The following is a 16,094-nucleotide window of genomic DNA, read 5'->3' on the forward strand; positions in this document are numbered from 1 at the left end:
GCACAGGGAAGACATGAAATGACAAACCAACACAAGGGGAGCTCACAGAGGCAAATCACCAGGAGCTCCTTCAAACAAAATGCCACACATGCTTCACATTAATCTCCAATAATAAATAGATACAATTTGCTAGGGACAACAAATCATATTCTTGAAGAATATGAACATACCAACTATGAAAAGTAAACTCACAACTACATAACAAGAAGAGCCTATTCTCCATTAATTCTAACACTCCCCCTTAATAGAAAAGGGATCTTAAACACACCTAATATGTCCTTAAACAACTCAAACTTCAATATTCCAAGAGGCTTAGTAAATATATCAGCCATATTATCACAAGAATTACAATATTCAACACAAATATATTTGGACTGCACATTTTCCCTAACGAAATGAGATTGATTTTCTATGTGTTTAGTGTTTTTATGAAACACAAGATTATAAGCTAGATTGATGGAACTTTGATTATTGCAATTGATAACCGTAGTTTCTATCTGTTCTTCTCCTGCATCTTGGATAAGTCTGCTCAACCAAACTGCCTCACATGTTGTTGCACACATAGCTTGATATTTTGCTTCTGCTGAGCATAAGGATATAGTATGCTACTTCTTTCTACACCAAGAGATGACCCCGGATCCAATGTTAAAGGCTTAACCTATAATTTATCTTCTATCATCTAAATTTCCCGCCAAGTTAGAGTCTGTATAACCTGTCAAGCTAATATCAAATGAGTCAGAATATGAAATACCAATGTCTGAAGTTCCTTGCAGATACCTCAGTACTCCTTTCACTGCAAGCCAATGCTTCTCATGAGGTTGAGTCATGAACTGACTCAAAACACTCACTGCATATGCTAGATCTGGTCTCATTGTAGTCAAATAAATAAGACTACCACAAACTATCTGTACACTGTTGCATCTGCATATTTCAAACCATCATTCACCTGAAGTTTGTTGTTCTAATGTAAAGGCACAAATGCAGCCTTGCACTCATCCATTTTAAATTTAGTCAAAAAGCTCTTAGCATACTTACCTTGGGACAAGAAAGTTTGGTTTGAATCTCTCCAAACTTTTAGACCCAAACAGTAATGCATTTATCCAATGTCCTTCATCTCAAATTTCTATGATAACTGTTGCTTGATTTCTTCAATGAGATTGTCTGCACTCCCTGTCATGATCAAATCATATACATATAAAGAAATCAACACTATTTTCCCTTTATCATTAAACACAGTATACAAATTAGGATCATTTTTTCTCCCTTTATAAACATGCATGAAGAAGAATGAATCGATTTTGTCATACCAGGATCTAGGAGCCTGTTTTGAACCATATAAAGTTTTCTTTAATCTACATACTAAATGCTCTTCTCTGTTCTTAACAAACGCTCAAGTTGCACTAAGTATACCTCCTCTTTTAAATCACCATTTAAGAAAGCAGATTTAACGTCTAATTGATGTATTTTCCGTTGATGCTTAATGGCTAAAGCAATAATCAATCTAATAGTATTTAATTTTGCAACATGGGAAAATGTTTCCTCAAAATCAATACCTTCTTTCTGGGAATACCCCTTCACAACCAACTTTTCTTTATGCTTATCAATAGACCCATTTGCTTTAAATTTCAACTCAAATAACCATCTGCAACCTATGGGTAGTTTACCATGAGGAAGCTTTACTAGATCCCAAGTATTGTTCTTAATAATAGATTCATATTTCTCCTTCTTTGCTTCCTTCCATTCACAACCCTTACTAGCTTCATGAAAATTAGAAGGTTTTCCAATGTTTAACATACCAATCATGAGCGCACAATCCCTATACCGAGTTGGTAACTATTTTGGCCTACTAGATCTCCTCAGTGGTGGGGTGTCAATTATTATGCTCTGTTCTTCCCTTTGTGGACTGAACTCAATTTCCTCCTCTTTATCCTGTCGTTGCTGCTGTTGTTATTTTTGTTGACTAATCCCCGTTTCAACATCCTCATTTGAAAGTAAGGGTACATGCCATTCTTCATTATCTTGAACAAGATTTCCATCCTCAACCTATTCATGGAATACTGCGTCTCTACTAAAAAACACCTTGTGAGTAGAAGGATCAAACAATTTATAAGCCTTATACTCACTGCAGTATCCAATGAAGGTACATTTAATGGCCTTTGAATCTAACTTCTTCCTATTTTCTTTGGGAACATGCGCAAAAGCTTTACAACAAAATACTCTAAGGTGACTTACTGCAAGCTTGAAGCCAAACAACGCTTCAAAAGGAGTTTTATAATCAAAACCTTTAGTGGGACTCCTATTCTTCAAATGCATTGTAATATTGACAGCTTCTACCCAAAAACCATTAGTTAGATTCTTACCTTTCAACATACTGCGAGCACACTCCACCAGTGTTATGTTTTTCCTCTCAACTACTGCATTATCCTAACGAGTGTAAGGTGTTTTAAATTGATGTTGTATGGCATGCTCTTTGCAATATTTGTTGAAATCCCCTTTCTTGAATTCTCCACCTTGATCTGATCGAAGAATCCTGATGAACCTTCCTGTCTGCTTCTTGATCATGTTCCTGAACTACTTGGAACTCAAAGGCATGACTCTTCTATCTGAGAAAATATACCCATGTGAATCTTGTACAATCATCAACAAAGATTAGAAAATAATAGGCCCCACCTAACGATCCTGTCAGCATAGGGCCACATAAATCAGTGTGTACAAGTTCGAGTGTATCCCTTTGTTTCCTATCTTTAACAACAGGAAATTCACTTCTATGTTGTTTACCGAATGCACATGCTTTACAATCAATATGAATTTTTTTCGAAATACGAAGACCATCTACCATACCTTTGTTCTATAATAGAAGAAGGTCACTGAAATTGATGTGCCCAAGTCGCTGATGCCACATTTCTTCAGCAGACTTATCCGATTACATCAATGTTTGTTGTGGTGTACTCTTCACATCCAGTTTGTAGAGTCCTCCTATACGAATACCTGTAGCAATAGGGTTCAACTGGTCCAACAAGTCTTTAATAATAAAATAAGATTTAAAGAATTCTACCTTGAGATCTTGATCTGTAATCTTTGATACAGAAAACAGGTTCTTCTTAATACTAGGAACATACCACACATCATATATATTCCAAATCTTTCCATCAGGCAGAGTGACAAGTACATCTCCATGTCTCTTGATCTCATACCCTCTATTATCTCCAAGATATACTTTTAATCCAGTGTTGGATTCTCTAAAATTTTTGAACCATTTCTTTTTCCCTGTCATATGTGAGGAGGCTCAAGAATCTACAAACCAAATATCTGATTCATCCTCCTCAGTGGTTAGTGTAGTCTCAACTATAAATAATTTTACGTCCTGGTTCTGATCTACACCAGCCACATGACCTGCATATCTTCTCTGCTTGTACCTCTCCCTGTTTGCCTTTTTCTTATGGAAAAATTTAGCAATATGGCCTATCTTTCCACAATAAAAACATTTAGGAGCAGAGTCATGTTTATGCGAGGTCATACCTTGTGGTGATCTTTTTAGTGATATGTTGCCCTTCCTATGATTAACCACTGCTTTCCCTTTTGGCTTGAACTTGGTCATCAATGAAAGATCTGGATTTTGAGGTTTGAGAGACAACCTCCTTTCCTCTTCTAGTAGCAAGATCCCAGTAAGCTCTTCAAAACCTGAAGGCTTTTCTCTTGCATTCAATCCCATTATAAATATCTGATAATCATCTATCATGTCGTTCATGGTAATCGTCACCAGATCATCATTCACCACAGTCTGACCAATATCGGTTAGTTTATCTTTAACCTCCTTTATTTGAGATATGAATAAAGAAACATACTCATTCTCCTCCATCTTGATGGAGAGAATATTTTTCCTGAGGTACAAGGTTCGACTGGTGTTCTTGATCTCGTACATTTCTTTGAGCATTGTCCATATATCATTCGTTGTCTTGCACTCCCAATTGTGAGGGATGATGCAATCTTTGACTGGTAACTTGAGGAGAACCTTTGCCTTCATCTCCCTTTTCTCCTAGTCTTGAATTGTTGTATTAGATCCACCAATTGCAGCAGTCGCTTGACCTCATCACTAGTAGCAATGCCATAGGCATTCTGTCCCTCAAGCAGGGTTTGGAGCTTAAACTTCCAATTAGTGTAATTGGAACCATCAAGCTTATTACCCTCATTGAGATAACCTTCAGCAATTTGATTATTCATCTTGAATGAATAAAACCTTCAATAATTTAAAAAAACCTCAGATCTTAAAAAACGCCTTGATCACTGCGAATTTCCTTTAAAAAAAAAAATGCCCTACTTCCCACAAATAATTAATTCCTCCAAATAATGCAGAGTTCTTCAATTTAAAGAAACTCCAATTTTTTTTTTAATTGAAGATTTAGAAAACTTTAATTATGTAAGGGGCCACCTCAAGAGATAATGGCACATGAACAAAAAAAAAATGTTCTATGTGTTACCAAGCCATATTCCATATCATCATATCCACAAATTGTAAGATCAAATTTTCCGACGCCATTGAAAGAGGCTTTTACTTTCCTCGGATCCTTTTAGTCGTTCATCTTGAATATACTCTTTTTGCTTCAAACTGTCGCCTGAGGAGTTGTGCTTTGCGACCTCTCCAAGCCAGAAGCAGAATCCTCTAGAGTTTGAGTAGGTTATAGATCGACTGAAATCGTGATCTAAATCTTGAGGCACCACTCCAATTGACGGCCGAAGAAGAAAAGGGCGTGTGAGGGCAGATAAGGTTGAGTCCTACAACTGTGAGCGATTGAAGATCATAAAAGTATTGTAGAATTCCGCTGCCTGCTGGAATCACCGCAGTTATAGGCAGCTATAGGGTCGCGCAGCCACCACGTACAACAAAACAAGAACCTCCTCCTTGCAGCTTTGCTTGTTGATTCGGCCTCCTTCTCGATGCAGGTCCAGCCTCTCACGCATGTTTGAATCCTCACGTCTATGCTACTCCATCAACCAGATAGCATTTACAATTAAGACCTCCTCTTGGCGAGCGACTCCTCCACGCAACCTCTTGAATGAGGATCACGCTACTCTGACCTTCGCACCTCACCTCAACATCCAACAGCCATCACACCAACTGCTCCTCCATGCGACACGCATACACCCCAATCTTCAACACACAACTGATCACGATCGACGCCCTTATCCACCTGGGAATCGCGAAGCTCGTCGCAGCTATAGATGTCGGAGTCGTGACGCTCCACCCAAAGTTAGCTCCGGGTTTCCAAAACGAAAAGTGTGAGAAGTGTTACAATGCACTCGTCACAATTTTCCACTCAAATCTCGCGAAGAATTTTCTTCAGTCGCTCCCTTCACTTAGCTTACAGGATTAACAATCCTGAGCTCTGATACCACGTCAAGAGTTGCACAGGGAAGACATGAAATAACAAACCAACACAAGAAGAGCTCACAGGTGTGGATCATGAGTAGCTCCTTCAAGCAAAATTCCATATAGGCTTCACGATAAAATCCAATAATAAATAGATACAATTTGTTAGGGACAACAAATCATATCCTTGAAGAATAAGAACAGACTAACGATGAAAAGTAAACTCACAACTACGTAACAAGAAGAGCCTATTCTCCATTAATTCTAACATGTTGTGCAAGGATAATTTTAGGGGCGAATGTTCGCCCTTTGGCGAAATTAAGGGGTTTTAAATGAAAAGTAAACTCACAACTACGTAACAAGAAGAGCCTATTCTCCATTAATTCTAACATGTTGTCACGTTGTGGGATCGGTATGGAGGTGGGATTAGGTAAGGATCGGTTAGCGAGGGACGTGAAAAGCATCAGATCTGGGCGGGGTTGATCTGATCGTCATCGTGCATTGCAAAAGGAGGGGTGTTAACTGCGCTGGGAGTGGTAAGCGGTTTTCATCGGACCGCTCTTGGCTGCTGGGTAGTTTTTCTACAAAACAGACGCGATGCCACTTAGTGGCTGATGTGTGGCAACAAACCTCCCATTTCGTGTGCTCCTGAGGTGTTCAGGGCCGGACAAAGAGGGACGTGATAAGCGTCGGATCTGGACAAAGGAAGATCTAATGGTAATCGTGAGCTAAACATGGTTGGGTTTCAACCTTGAAGTGGTGTTGGGTACGGATGAGAGCCTTGGTATATCGGAGGTAGGGATAGGTTATATTTGAATACAATGTAAAATACGCAGGTTTGGTATAGTTTGGACTGTGAATTTTATTTGGGAGTTAGCTTTGCCCAAAAAAGTACCAAAGCAACAAAGAAGAGAGGAAATGTAAGATATGGTTCTAAGACGCCAAAAGCAAAGCAAGGATCTTTCAGCCATGCCAAATGTGTAAAAGCAGCAACTAATCTCTGATACAAGTGCCAAAATATGGGGACTTTATAGGACCCTATAGAATCAGAATTCTCTCAATTGACCTTAATAGAGGTTGTTTGGCATGCCTAACCTCTTCTTATAAATAAAATTCAACCATTTCTGTAAAAAAAAAAAAAAACACTCCCATATATTAATTAAAATTGAAAAAAACAAATATCTATTAAAAAAAATCCCTATTTATTACATAGCACTTTTATTATCTCATAAAATATAAATATGCATATTAATATTTAAAATTTATTCTACAAATAAAAATTATTTGTTTTTTATAATTAGTTTAAAAATGAGATGAAATTTCTTCAACATATTCGTCATTTTAAGTTCTATACAAATTTGTTAAAAAATTGTATTATGAGAAACATTCATTTATAACTATTGAAGGCTACTGGAAGTAGCCATCCTAAGAACAAGTAAGCGTACTCAAGTAATTCCAGAAAGCCACTGTTGGAATTTTTATAAATTGGTGCTGGATTACTTAGAATTCTTTGTTTCGCGTAGTCACACAGCCAAATTGAAAAATAAATATCACATTTTCCTAAACTTCAAAAAATTAGTATGTTTTCCAAATTTAAAAACAAAAACAAAAAACTGTTTTTCCTGAACGTTAAAGAATGTGGTATTTCTTCTCAATTTAAAATTAAAAAGTGCAGTCTTCCTTCCAAATTTCTAAATAAAATTTATTTTTTTCTAACTTTAAGAAATATAGTCTTTCTTCTACCACGAGGTTCAGCCAAGTAATTTACATAATCTAGACGCATTTCTTACCCTATAATGATAGATTCAAGACTGAAAATAGTCCTTTTTAAGAATGTCCACCTCTTAAACGAATTTTTATCTCTAATCTACTGGGAAATGCTTACAGGAATGGGTGTTACAACAAAGTAACAGAACAGAATGTACTAAAACTAAAGAAGTTAAATACTATTATGTCAAATCTACATTTTTTATTTTTTCCCTTCCCTATCACAGTCAAGGTTTCATAACTTTTATTCACCGTCAAATGCATTAAATAGGTAAATGCATAGAATTTCAAAGTGCAAACTGGTGTACAGATTATTAAATATAAAACCTATGGATCCTGTGGTATGCGCTAATAACAGCGATCACTCCAAAATAAATGGCATCTAATGGTCTTTGGTTTTCTCGTCTTTGGATAGGAAACATTATACCCTGCACATGTTTAATGTTTCGGATTTCAAATATATAGAAGAGATTGAAAGTTTAATCCGTTTCTCCACCTAAGTTTTCATGGGAACGACTTCTTCACGACGTTAGTTAATCTAGTTTCCCCATGTGATAGAAGACTTTCTAATAGATGAAAGCATCAAAACTGCCATTCCCACGTTTCTTCCGACATGTTCTCATGGTCACGGCTATCGGTTATCTTTAAGTTGATTGCAGATATTTTGAATATTAGGGATTGCAGATATTTGGAATATTTGGGAATCCGACGAACATGGAGACAGTCAATTTTTTAACCGCCCATATTTTTTGAATTCCAAAATATTCCAGAATCTGTAATCTACTTAACCTCACCATTTACCTACATAAAAGCATCCAAAAATGGCCCTTCCCTTGGTTAGTTGGAAAATATTCATTGAACGAAAAAATATTCGGTGAAAACGAAAGCGAATAAGTCGCGGGTAGTGATCTTGTCAGGATGAGTACAAGTTCGCTGTTTCCCTCAGCTTGCACCAAAGTTTTTTCTTGCATCTATCTGTACTTCTTTCTGCCAAATTTCTTTCTCTAATAAACTATTTCTTACACTAATTTTTCTTCAATTCAGCTGGACTTCTTTCTTTCAAATTTATTTCCACACGTTTGTTTTATGTAAGTCGTTCTTCATATATATCGCTCCATATCATGTTTCTTCATGTAATTTGATTTGGCGGCATGATGCCTTTACTCTAATTTACTGGGTTATGGCCACTGCAGCAGTGGGAAGGAATGAAAAAATGTAATTCCAATCATTTTCCGTGTAGGTGGATGTGTGACAAAGGCGATAAATGTTCGCATAATCAATGTGCTCTAAAACCGTTTTAAGTTTTAAGAACTAGTATATATACACTTTAAATATATATCTAAAATTTGAATTTACCGACTCTGGAAAGGAATTTAAAAAAAAGGTTTTGAATTTTGAAAGATCTGATTTCTATTTTATATATAAAAAAATATAGTATATTGATTAAAATATTATATTTTGGTATTCATAAAATGTTTTTTTAGAATTCACTTACCTTATATTAATATAATTAGCCATTTATATTTACGCCATACTTTTTTTTGCTGGGATTTGTCCCGAGGAAATCAGATTATTGACTAAATAGAGGAGTTTTAGTCTAAAAGTAAACAACACTTGGATAGTAAGTGACACAACAACTGTAAATAAAAATTGTTTCTAGCCTATAATCTTACTCAACAAAATTGTTAGAATGTTGTAAATATGAACCAAAAAAAACTAAAAGAGTTTTTCATAGAAGCTTTTTAGACATGCATTGAGAAAACTAAGTGCATATAAAACCAAGTAAGAAGAGATTGAGAAATCTATGAATCATCTAGAAAGATCTTTTCCTCAATTTAGAGTTGTTTTACTCAACAAAATTGCTAGAATGTTGTAAATATGAACCAAAAAAAAACTAAAAGAGTTTTTCATAGAAGCTTCTTAGCCATGCATTGAGAAACCTAAGTGCATATAAAACCAGGTAAGAAGAGGTTTAGAAATCTATGAGTCATCTAGAAAGATCTTTTCCTCAATTTAGAGTTGTTTTAATCTGTAGCACACAAAGTTTCATATGAAGGTGCTCATCTTGAAAGTCATCCAACTCTAGAAAAATATCCATTTTGGCTTCATTTTGTTCCTCACAATCTTTTCCAGAGAGAAACTTAATGTGTCACTAAAGCTCTATAGTATAAAGATATTGATTCTAGCTTCAAACTTAATGTATTAGTAAATCTCTATAGTATAAAGATATTGATTTTAGCGTCATAAGGTGTGTTGGTGTCTAACACCCACAAGTGAACTCATCTCTATTTTTGATCACTTCCTCAGGGGGCTTTTTGAATTTCTTCCTGCACTTCAAATGCGGTATGAAGATGAAATTTGTAGGAGGTTATTGCATTTCCTTCACTATTGGGGCATCGCACTAGTGGTCCTTGCCTGCCTTGAAATATGTAGGTGGTCCTTGAAATCTATGCTCCAAATGAGGTATTTCCATTCTCCCTGTAAATAGCTTTCAACATTTTGTTATCATGAGCTCAAGTTGAATTTTAACCATTTTATCTTCAAATATGTATTTCATTTCGTCCTTGCATAAATATGGATCAATAATGGTTAAGATATTATAAAATCCAGTGAATTAGAGTGGGGCACTACAAGACCAACATTTCTTCAATTGTGTTGATGTGTTGTGTAGTGCGATCAACAAATTCATGAAAGATTTTATTATGGCTTAATCTCTGTTATGCACCTTTCCCCATTATGGAATCATTTTGCTTCGATGATCTACCTATTTCTTACAACGTGTCATCAAATTTTGTTTTGCAATTGTTCAATTTCATAATTAGAATTTTGAATTATTTTTTTCCCTTTTTCCTATATTTGAAATCAAGATCTTGTAGAATGCCAATTCCATTTAATTCATATCTCCACAACTATTTCTATTTATCTCAAAGATAGACTAATTAAAACCATCAAAGACCTATCTTCTTTAAGATATTTTCATAAACAACGAACACCCAACACTATAACTTGCTTTAATCCTATTTGCACAACCAATAACCGTTTCCTCATCTAAATAGTTGAAAAATATAATTTAATTTTAAATATATTTTTTTAATATTTTAAGAAAACCATTTTCCAAATAATATTGGTGACGAATATATTCACCAAAAATATTTTCTCTAAGTACTTCTTCACAAACTTGAACAAGTTTCAAGCTTTAGTTTAATACGAAGTCTTCGAAGATAAATTGGAGCATCGAAATTTAGAAAACTGCACCATTGAATATGTCGATCCATTCCCACAAAGGGCACGAAAAACTTCATCTCTACCCTACCTTGAGTTTCTCGATCAATTGTCCCCGATCCTTTTGTATTTAAAACTCTAAAATTCCCAGGGATTGCTACGTTTACTTCTAAGCACGAATTGAAATCTAACCATCCTAAGTGTTGGATGTATAAATATGGTGAAGGAAAATCAATTCAAGAAGATTCTGAAGAATCTCATAGGTTGGTTCTCAGTCACTTATCAAATCTGATAACATATAATTGATATATTGCGTCGATTTTATATTTTCTTCACCTTTCAATTCTTTTAGTTTTACATTTTCATATTTCAGGTCAGGTTTTAAATTTTCATATTATAATAAAAAATAAAGACAAAAGAAAATATTTAAACTTTTTTGAAAAAATATTTTATAAAATCTAATTCATTGCCTAAAATATGATAGATTCTCATATTTATAGTAATGGAATAAGTGTAACAAATAACTATAACAATTAATTCTATATAATACAATATCGCTTTTTCTCTCTGAAAAACTAGAACAATTAATTATAACTTGATAATAATGATATTTAACTTAATTACAACTGGATAATATTGTAATTAAGTACAATTCACACATGTATTGAAAAACAATATTTTTTGAAAAATACATTGAAACACTACTTTATATTGGAAAACGACATTATTTTAAAAAATGTATTTATATACTAATATGTTAGAATAATATATTTGATATAAACTAATTTTACTTAAAACCCATCAAATATCACCATAAATATTTTAATATTTCACAAATTATTTATTTTTAAAAATAATTTGTAAATGTAATGACCCCAGAAGCGGTAAATGTGGAATTTTACTATGGTAAAAGATGGTATGGTAGTTGTTGTTTTATTGTAAAAAAAAACAAAACTCTGATAAACTATTTTATTAAGAAATTTAAAATATTTTTCTTGAAATGTTGGCATCCTCTTAAAGGAGGATTTCCAAGAAAGAAGTCAGTTGTATTAACTGATTGAAACTACCCACCCAAACAGGGAAAGTCCTGGTAATGGGGAGGAAGCTCTGTGCTGTAGGGACGGACAAAGAGAGAGAGAAATCTTTTCCAAAAGGAAAAAGAAATACAAGAGGAAACTGGTTAAGTCTGGTGAGGACCAGATAACCAGGCACAAGGTGCACATATCTTGTTGAGGGTTGAAGGCCTGCAAGATGGCTCGGGGGGAGAATCCAGTCTTGTAGATGGATCTCAAGGTTGGGTGGAGAGCGGATTTGGCATGCAGGTGAAGTTACTGATGTATCTGTTTACGACACTGGTGAACCAGGTACGAGTTCATACTGCAGAGAAACTGAATGAATAGAGAATGATGAATGCACAGAGGACTTATGGTAGTCAGGTAATGACTGTGTGATACATGTTCTTTAATTACTACTGCAGAGAAACTGAATGAAATAAGAATGATGAATGCACAGAGGACTTACAGTAATTAGGGGATGACTGTGTGTCTCATTTCTTAAATTACTATCATGATGAATAATTTAGTTAAACAGGAGGTAGTTTAACTTAAAATGTCTGGTTATTGTGAAGATAATATAGTTTAACAGATGGATGTTAACTTAAAAAAAACAAACCATCAAACATTATACATATTAGAAAGAACAGAGATACCGAGGTGGTCCTTAGTAAGAAAGCGCATGCAATAAGCGACTAGCCAGGATGCTATAGAACTAAATCAATTAAGAATATAGCGAAAGTAACATCAGAAAACTTGTTGAGTCGTGTAAGAAAAGCCGGCCAACAACTCTCTCTCCTTAAACATTGACAGATAGGAGTTGAATCTACGATAAGATACAAGAGAATGATGCATATCGGAAAATATCATATTCTTCATGAAAGAGAGCAAACCCTGCAATCGCGGAAAATAATGAAACCCTACAGTAACCAATGCCATTTAAGTAATGCTCAATACATACGACCAACGGAGGAATTCTAAATATACAAGTTACGGGAATATACATCAAACAGTATCTAGGAAAGCATAACAGTCCAGAGTATGCGCTACCGCAGCCGTGAGCCGGCGGTGAGGAACCATTCTCTGGAGTAAACAACTCAAACAGAGAACCCGTATATGCTACCATGTAAACTTTTATAAGAAATACAATCTAATCTTGCAGGAAAGGAAAACATTTAAAACGTTGTCGCGTAACCAAAACGAGCATATCCTCTAACCAAACCATTCAATGACACAACTTATACAGAGGTTATGAGTATATTTACTTGTTATCAGTCGTTAAGAAGTAAGTAACCCGAAGAGTACTGCTGTCTCAGGTACAGACAGACAGTCGAGTTATAGCCGAAGGCAAATAATCATTAGCAACAATGTTAATAGCGAACTATAGTAAATAGCATTAAAACGTAAACAACCCAGGAGGAACTCAGATAGCAGACAACCTTCGAGTGCAAGATAGGAATAACACAGATGATATAAACCTGGAAAAGTAACATTTATATACACATAACTGAAACAAGGAAATGTACAGTATAGTTCCGCTAACCAAAGAGTTGGGCATACAGCCAGTTCGTTACAGTTGCCATGAAATTAAAACAGAGGCATCAGTGCCCAAAACCCCACAATGGGTAGAAACGTTCAACTTAAGTCACAGTAAATGATTTCGGCACAAGTTTCGCGGTGTATCATAACTCACCGGAGCCGGACATGGCTTAAGCAAGACAGCTAAACTCCAAAAGCCGTGAGGTTTTCCCTCAGGGAATACCTCATCAACACGAGAACGAAAGAGAATCGACCACAGAAGGATCAGACTGCAATAAACAAACAAGTATGCATTAGGGTCGAAGGAGCTCAGAGCTCTCACACCCAGGAGGAACCGTAAAAAGAAATGTAACCCTACCTGTAAAATTGCAGAGGAAACTGAGGCGTTGGGGTCACGCTGTTGAAGGGGACTCAAGCGGGTCCACCTGCACGCACTACCAATAAGGAAATCATTTAGTATAAACACCTGAGAAATAAATATGCAAAAACTTAACCTGAGCGCGAGCAACCCAAAGGAAAAAGAAAAAAGAGAATAGTTGCAGATGAATATGTAGGGGAATATCGTGTCACCTGAGTGAGTTTGATGGGCAAGCCACGGCATCCGAAAGGCTAACAGCACCTGAACCAGAGTCTGAGAAACGAAGAAAATACAACACTGTGTAACAAATGAACCCGGCTTGCAGCGTGAGGGTTTATGTATTAACCCTATACCCTTGGGCTCACTCCAGCCCTCCGATCTGGAGCGTAAATCTTGACCGTAGACACCGCGCGGGAAGCTGGAGCGGGAAGGACGAGGTGTTGAAGCCCGAGGTGTCACATGGCCCCGCAGGTAGGCCATGCCACCTGCCAGCATATGAGCCCAAGACATAAAAGCAAACGATGACCTGGCGCCGGCAGGGACAGCGGCCGGACCAAAAAACACCGCGCCTAATCAATATATACCATGTACTAAGGTGATGGGTAGGTTAGTGTTAAAACAAATTACGTTCAACCACAATCTACCATCGTGCAACATATGAGTATTATGTGGTAAAACTTAAGGGTCAACATGAAATTTAAATTGACATATAAGCAATGCGAAGGAAAGGTTCCAATGGTTAAAAGAGTTACCATTGAATCACATGTGTTTGCATTAATACCATTTCTTTAATTTTAATTTTTTTTTATTTATGTATATGTTATGAGGGCGTGACAAATTGGTATCAGAGCCCAGTTTCAACACTGTGGCCTCAGGAATGACATGTTCCACTGTGCAGAAGATTACACCATGCATATGCATAGAAGGTAAAACAAAAAAAAAATTAAATAACTGCTGTTTTTTTTTTCTATTTTAGGGGTGAGATACAGAAAGATATCAGCTAATAGTTAAGCTAGGGAAAAGAAGTGAAATGCAAGGAGCCGGCAGCACCCCTCGGGAAAACCCAGAGCTGTGGGTACAGTTGGGCGAGGAAACACGAAGTACCAACCTCGCAATACTGGAAACTGTTCAGGAGTTGAAAAATGAGATGGCAAGACTACGGGAAGACAACGCGCGCTTGACGGTGGAACAAGAGAGAATTCTGAAGAGTTTGTCAGACAGGCAGAACCCACCCTTATCTAATCCCAGCGCGGAACAGCAGAAGATAACAGAAGAACAAGACTATGAAATTGGACCTGAAAATTCAGAAGGTAAGGAGGATCATTCTGATAATGTACCAGAACAGCAAACTTCAAAACGTTTGAGAATGGAGCTGCAGGGGGAATTTCGAAAAATTAAACCCCCACATTTTGATGGAGAACAGGAAGAAGCGGCTGAAGCATGGCTAATAAATATGAACAAATATTTTCAGTTGTATGAGTATGATCATAACTTGAAGGCGCGACTGGCTATTTTCCAGTTACAAGGTAAAGCAACCCTGTGGTGGGAGGAAATCAAAATTGTCAAGGGGGTAAGTGAACGGACCATCACATGGGAGAAGTTTCAGAAATACTTCAAAGAGAGATACCTGACTGAGCGCTTCTACGATGAAAAGGCAAGAGAATTCCACGATTTACGGCTGGGGCAGCAGACTATGGATGAATTCATTAATCGTTTTACTTCTCTGTTACGTTATGTACCCTATATTAAGGAGGAAAAGGCCAAAGTGCAAAGGTTTGTGAGCAGCTTACCTTCCTATATAAGAGAAAGGATTGAGTTTGACAATCCTAGGACCATGGATGAGGCTATCCGCAAAGCAAGGATCTGTTACCAGCAGAATAAACAGAAGGGGGATACTTCAAATAAAAGATGGAATGAAAGAAGGAGTGGTCGGGTGGTTGGAAACAGCAAAGGAGGTCGCAGCAACGGGGGTAAGGGAGCTGGTAAAGGATTGAACAACAGAGCTGTAGCAAGAAGTGTGCCCCGAGCTAGGCCAACAAGTGAGACTAAAATAAGTGAACAACCTGTTAGGCCAGAAGGTGAAGGAATGACCAGACCTCCAGTTCAATGCTGGGGCTGTGGAGGACCTCACTATGTTAAAAATTGTCCACAGCGAAAGGGTACGGACCAGATATCTCAGATTCATGAAGCATCGACTATTGGGGATGTGGCACGTAGCGTACCGAGGATTAACGCAGCCTTGGATGATCGCCAAGCGGAATATCAGCCAACTATGGTGGAATTTGAAGGTAAAATCTCAAAACTTTCTATAGTTGTTCTCATTGATCCAGGAGCTACTTTAAGTTATATTAGCCCAAAGATAGTAGAACAGTGTAATTTACAATCTGAAAAATTCAGAAATCCGTGGTTGGTCCAATTAGCTACGGGAGCCAAGAGACGGGTCTTGGCAAAAATAAATAATTTCTCTTTAACCGTAGCACGGCAGCCAATAGTTGTGGATCTGAATGTACTACCCTTGGGTTCATATGATATCCCGATTGGGATGGATTGGCTGGAGAAACACTGGTCATTAATAAATTGCAAGACTAAAACCATTTACTATAAGAATGATCTTGGTGAACAGCAAGAACTGCAAGGGATCAAGCACCCCGTACGGGTCCAACCCATTACAGCATCTCAGCTAGCTAAATGCATCAAAAATAAATGCCAGATTTATGTTGTTCAGGTGGGCTACGCAAATCAGAAGGACAAAACCGCTACACTGGACAACATTCCAGTGGTGCAAGAA

Source organism: Pinus tabuliformis, chromosome 1_1 (genome assembly GCF_031772625.1).
Source record: "Pinus tabuliformis cultivar Carrire ecotype Pingquan chromosome 1_1, CPIR1, whole genome shotgun sequence".
NCBI lineage: Eukaryota > Viridiplantae > Streptophyta > Pinopsida > Pinales > Pinaceae > Pinus > Pinus tabuliformis.